At 51.0% G+C, this 6,585-nt stretch overlaps 1 protein-coding gene across 2 annotated transcripts in view; it reads right to left on the reverse strand.

Moving 5' to 3' along the window:
* Positions 1–6,585, reverse strand: part of LOC116235228 (keratin, type II cytoskeletal cochleal) — a 36,186-nt gene that overhangs the window by 16,126 nt on the left and 13,475 nt on the right. For both annotated transcript variants that reach the window (XM_031603244.2, XM_031603245.2), the window contains one exon: positions 2,453–2,620. The gene's annotated coding sequence lies outside the window, so the exon portion shown is untranslated. The remainder of the gene's footprint in view (positions 1–2,452; positions 2,621–6,585) is intronic.

Consider the following 6,585-nt stretch of genomic DNA (forward strand, 5'->3'; position numbering starts at 1 on the left):
TTATCCCCCATACATCAAAACCCCTGCATAATGGCACTCCAGCCTCCACTTTTAACCCAACACTCCCACGTGGCAGCTTCCCAATGAACTCCAAAAGGAAGGTGCACCCCCCCAACCTCCCTTCCTCTGGTTCTTTTGCAGCTGGTGGCCGGGTCTGATGTTTTCCAGTAAGAGCAAAGTGCAAGACCAGCAGCCTTGGGCCCAACAGAGCCCAGCCCTGGTGCTGATGGCAGCAGAGGGTGGGGCAGGGCGTTGCGCAGCGCCGCCGTAATCAATGCATTCAGCGGTGACAATAGTAATTAGGATCAGAATTACCTCCTGTGTGCCCACGCTGTCTCACACGAGGTCTGTAGGAGGGGAGGGAAGATCAGGACCAGCAGCACTGTACAGATCCAGAGCTGCTGCTCAGAATGAGCTCCTCCAGACCCAAACCCACCTGGCCTCCTCTCTACACCCCCTGGCAAACCCCAAACCATCCCCAACCATCAGCACACGATTGCCATGAGGGAGGAGAGCTGCTGAGCTGAAATGGGGCAAAAGGAAGAATTATTCTGCATGTCCTAGGAGTGATGCTGAAGATGCTTTGCTCCTGCAGACACATGGGCTGCATGGTCCCTCGGCTGCAGCAAAGGGGTTGAGCAGAATTTCAGCCAATATAAAGACACCTTAGGGGCCGTGCAAGGCAGAGCCAGGCTCCCAGCTTCCTGCGTTCACCAGGCATGAATCAGCCAGGTAGAATTTAACCTCAGGAATTAAACTTGGGGTGAATCAGATCGGGTACCAGATTTCACCAGGATTACAGGCTTCCTCCTGGGCTTAGCACCAGCCCAGTCCTGACAAATGCAAACACGTGCAGAAACACGAGGCTGCTGCACGTGCATCCTAAAGAATGCGTCTTCCTGAAGATGAGGCCATGCTCACTTGGGTCTGTGCAGCACACATGCTACAAACCTGCTGAGTTTGAGGATAGCGGGCAGCTCCTGACAGCATGCTGAAGTGCTAAGAGGAAAGCCCAAGGGGTAACCCAGCACCAAAGCCATGCCTTGCAGCGACTGCCCCTTGCAGCAATGCAGCGCTGAGCTGCAGCTGAGCATGCTGTGCTGTGCAGCTCTCGTGCAGTGCAGGGTTGCATCATGCAGGGAGTGTGCAGCAGGACAAAGTGCCTCGAGGAAAGCTGTGGTGAGGCTGAACACCTGCTGTGCACTGCTTCCAGAAAGGTGTTGGTGGCGTGAGGTGGGAAGTGAGAGACCAAGTTTGGCTGGCAAAAAGTAAAATGGGGTCTTTTTCCTGATGGGGCCTCTGCCAAAGCAGCTGCAAGTGAGGGGGCAAAGAGGCACTGGGGAGGGAAATAAGGAGCTCCCACTCTGATCTTTTGGGGACCTGACAGCTGAGTGGCCCCAGACTATGCTAACAGCCATGACACCATCCCCTCCTTCTGCCATGCTCTGATCCCAGCTTGAGGCTCCCACCTGACAACACAAGGAGCAGGAGCCACAGCCCCTGCAGAGAAACAAGGTGTCCCCAAAGCCATCCTGCCTCAGTGCCATCAGGGTATTTTGGCTTGCTTTGAATTTCTGAGCTCACTTCTGCAATGCTGATTTTAAGGGAGAAGCTGCAGCAGGCTGGGATTGTTCTGATCACAGCCACTGATCCCCATTTTGGGGCAAAACAGCAGGTTTCTGCAATTCCCAATGCAGATGCCCACCTAACCAGCTATCACCCTGATGCCTTAGGTGCCTTCTGCCTCCCAATAAAGATTCCTGCGTATTTTAGCCTCAGAACCTAAATGTTGCAGAACAGGTACACAGCCTCATAAATATCCTCACGACCTCATTACCAGCTGAAGGCTCGCAGTACCAACTGAAACACAATACATCATCATTCATGCTGCAAACCATGTGAGAATGACACACAATGCAAAAACAAAATGCCTAATTAAAAGTGACACAAGAGCACAGAGCCAGATCGTAATCAGAGTGGTGGATGCTGGGTGCTGCTTAAAAGGAACAAACTCACTTGCCCAAGTGTGGATTGAGAAACACTAAGCAGTAAATCCTTGCACTGTGTGTCTCGTTCACGTTCTTTTTACAAGCAGGGACAATGAAAAGAGAAACATTTGGCAAATAACAGGATGGGGTTACATAGAGCCAGGCAACCTTCAAGCTCCCAGTGCAGCTTCTGAGTGGGCTGAAAGACACTGGGACAAGCTGGGGTGCAGAGCCAAGGAGACAAGCAGGTTCACAGACTTCACCTGATAGCAAAAGCAGCGGTTTCTAAGATTAAACCAAACCCCTTTATGCTGGAGATGACAGGATGCAGCTGCTTGGGGGAGAGCCCCAGGCACAGACAGTTTCACCCAACCACTGTGGGAAGGGAAGAGGCTGCTGCACCGGAGCAGAAATGAATGATGTCACCACCACTTAATTAGTCCTTTTTTTTTTTTTTTCAATACCTGAAATTTCCTGGAAGCTACGTGAGCAGCAGATGGGCTGGAAATCTTCCTGAGCGCGAAGCAAACTGGGGCACGTCCCATCCTGCCTTCCAAACCCTTCTGTAAATTCTTTGCAGGTGACGTCTCTTCTGGGGGAAGCGATTTAGATGGCATCAAGAGCTTCTGCTCCTGCAACAAAGTCAGAAATCAGAGAGGAGATGAAGGGGGAAGTGGGCTGGAAGGAGGAAGGGGATGTGGACAGCTCTGGGCAGGCACAGAAAGGAGTGAAAGGAGATGGTGAGAATAGAAATGTAACACTGGACAGGTGGATAGAGGGGGAAGGATAGGAGCTGGGTAAGGCTGGAGAGCAGCCCCAGCCATTACCAAGCCCCATTATGGGGTGTAATTCTCTCCCCAGACTCAGTGCCTCATCCCAGTGTGTGTGACACAGCTGCAGCACTTCCCCTCACCTCCATCTCCCAGGGGAATCAAAACCCCCCACCACCAACCCAGCTCCACTGTTGGCCTGCAGCCCCACATCCAGAGCCTCCTGCAGCCCAACATTTAACCCCAGAGCCTGCTGCAGCCCCACATCTACCTCCAGAGCCTCCTGCAGCCCCACATGTACCCCAAGAGCCTACTGCAGCCCCATATGTACCCCGAGAGCCTCCCGCAGCCCCACATCTACCTCCAGAGCCTCCCGCAGCCCCACATCTACCTCCAGAGCCTCCTGCAGCCCCAAATCTACGTCCAGAGCCTTCTGCAGGCTCCAAGCAGCTCAGATGGGACCCAGCAGCCAAACGTAACACAGGCAATTGGGGTCTCTCTTCTTTCTCTTTTTCCTTCTTTTTTTTTTTTCCTATCTTGGTGGACCAACCCCAGCTCCTCAACCAGGAACCGCAGCTGCTCTGCCCCATGGCCGCAGTATCAGCCATTCCCCTGCAATGTGTCATTGGGCTGAACACACACAGCTCCCACTGCAGACGCTCCTCGCGTGCCCGGCGTGGCCCAAACGCGTCCTGCTGACCCACTCATTACCTCCTGAGCCCCAAAGCCCTGTCCCTGCCTTGCTTAACCCTAATCACTCTGATTCCTCAAGGCAAGCGCTGATTCGCTGCTTAATCTTCATACATTACCCACGCTTAATGAACAGCAATTACTTAGGGAGCTTTGATAAATGAATTATTCTTCTGTGCATATACTTATTGAGCCAGTAACCCTACAAGGTGCTTTTTCAAACAGCTGGGATAAATCTCCATCCACCAAGGGAACTCCAGGTTTGTCTGCACAGAGGTTTAAGCATCCCCAAGTGACTTTTCTGTGGTTTAAGTCACCCCATTCCACCCCCAAACCTCAACCTACCAAACAACCACACTACAAACTCCAGGAATTCATTGCCTTGCTCCGGATGTTCCCACAATGGGAGATCCTCAGACTGCTCGGCATCTCTGGATGGTAACTCCTGCATGCCAATGGATCAGGAGATGAGCAGGACGAGGAATACCACTATAGGAGCAGGAGGACACAGCAGTTTGCCTGGAGGTGGCTGAAACTTTCATCACATCCTCCAGAGCCTTCTCCACTCTCCTCTCTTCTCCCATCCTTTTTCAGCTTGTTTTGCCATGCAGACAAGAAGGCTGGCGCCTAATCTCAAAGCAAGATTTTGGAGAGCAAGCCCGCTCCAAACTGAACTAAATACCTGGCCAAGGAGGAGCATCAAGAACATCAGCAGGAAGAGGAGAAACAGCCTGACTCAGCACTGCCTCTCCCATAGGGCAAGGAGGACAGCAAGGGGGAGAAGCATGCAGCAAGGCTTTGGCTGCCACCGTGCAAAGCATATCTCCATTCTCCATCCTTGGAAGGACAACACAGGGTAGCAGGTTTTTGCATTAACAGCACCCAAAATACCAAAAAGCAAGCAGCATCATCTGAGGATTGGGACAGGCTGTTGAGCATTGCCTTGGTTAGACTGAAATTAGGGTTCCCTGGGACCCAGCACTGCCTCCCCATAAAGGTGCAAGCTTGGGTCTCCATCTCACCCCACTGCCTAGCAAGTGGGACAACAGGAGCTTGGCACCTAGAAAAGAGAGGTAAGAAAACAAACATTTGCTGTAGAAGGTTATGGCAAACTCTACCCATCCTTCTGGAAGGAGGCAGAGCTTTAATGCCCATCTCAGAATGGAGAGGCCCCATTGCTGCCACTGGAAGATAGCTTTCCACCTCACCTTTCCCAAGCAGTAAAGTCAGCTTTAATCCTAAACCATCTTCCTTCAGCATCCTTCAGCACCTGAGCAACACCTGACAGAGGGGATAAGGGATATAGTATGTGACCCTATGCAGAAAGCAGGACTCAGAGGGCACTAAACGACGTATTACCATTAAATCTGGTCACAGTGTTTTGTTTGGGTTCCTAACACTTCCATTCTGCACTGGGTGAAGCCATTTCAGCCAAAGTAGATACACTCTTAGGCTGGATCTGGTGTTACAAATGTCATTTCAAGGAAAAGATAATGGGGGGAAGAAAGAATTGATAGGTGGAGAAGAAAGCAGTAGGAACTGATGCTCAGGGAGATGTGGCTGCTGATGCAATGAGCGGCAGTGCTTTCTCTGCAGCAGTCCTTCCTGGGATATTGCAAAACAGAAGCATGCTAGCATCCAGCCCAGCTCCTAGCCGCTATTAAATGGAACCAGCAAAGGAACTATCTCCTTCCTTTGGAGTGATCATTCCTAGGAGCCATCACAACGGCGCTCAGCAGCAGATGAAGCAAAGAACCTGCCAGGTGACCCCGTGGCCTGATGCTAATCAGGAACATCGATGTGCCTGCAACCGCAAAGCCACAAGCAGTCCGTGATGAGGCAGATATCTCACCTCGCCTTGCAAGAGCCACGAGCTTTGTCACCTCCCAGCCATAAACATCCTTCTAATCCTTTAAATCCTCAAGATTAAGCTGGGAAGTTTTGACAGGGATCCACGAAGTGAGGGACTTAATATTCAAATGGATCACCCAAGGAAGTGTCAGATGGATGCGCCGCTGGGCAAAGGACGTTGGCCAAATACTAAAACTGCGCTTGAAGAAAGGTTAAATCCTACTGGAATGGGTCAGCTTCTTTATGAAGTCTTCTACAAGACCGAAACTACACCCCCATCAGACACGGTTCTTGTTGGAGCAAGTCTGTGACAGACCCAAGCTTTCTCCCACTTCACTCGGTGGGGAAATTCCCAGCTCGCCTTCCAACCAGACCGTAAAGCAGCAGCTTTCCCACAGAATGGAAATTCCACCTTTCGGCCAGAGAAGACCATCCCCTTTTCTGAAAGCATCACAAAGCAAAGGAAGCAGAAATAGGTGTTCTGTCCTCGTTTTTCACACGAGAAACTGCGTTAAAGCTGAAAAACACTTTCAGGAGAGCAGTGTCCAATGCTGGTTTATTCCTAGGTCCAAACAAGTACTTAAGGGCGTGCCACCTTGGCAGGCTAGAATTTATTAAAAGAGAGTGGTTTTTGGTGTCTCCAGAACTTGCTTTTAAAGGGCTTTTGGGACACGCAGGTGTCAGAGGGGCATGGGCACTTCTGGGATCCAATTTGGTGTCTACTTTGAACGCCTGCGTTTCTGTAGGACCAAATAACCTCAATGACTCTCACCCCCCTGCACCGAGGGGTCCCAAAAGCAGACCCACCATCTCCAAACACTCAGAGCATCGGAAGTTTCTCTGTGGTCAACCATGAGCACCTCTAATCCCAACGAGCTCAGAAAGCATTCTCCAAACATCCAACCTTAGCAAACTCTGAGCCTTCCTTTATGATTTCCTCAGCTCCTTCATTCTATTAGGAAAAAAAAAAAAAAACCAAGCCACAATTCCTTTGGTTGGAAACCCAAGAAGACTGAGCCCAGGCTCCATGACCCAGGTGTGTGCTTGCAGCCCTGCTCAGCGCTGCACTCCCTGCCTGCTGCAGCCCAGCTCCTTTGCTTGCTTTCTTCACCATTTAAGGACGAGGAAAGCAGCTGCTCAGGGCCCAGCGAATTACCTGGGAGTGATTTGTTTTTGCTATGAATGCCTATGCCTTCACCACACAAACAAGCTCCTGAAGAAAGGAGGGTACAGAGAGAGGGAGGAAAGAAAAAAAAAAAAAAAAGAGAGAGAAGCCAACAGGTTGA

This window comes from Phasianus colchicus, chromosome 33 (assembly GCF_987193195.1).
Source record: "Phasianus colchicus chromosome 33, bPhaCol1.hap1.1, whole genome shotgun sequence".
NCBI lineage: Eukaryota > Metazoa > Chordata > Aves > Galliformes > Phasianidae > Phasianus > Phasianus colchicus.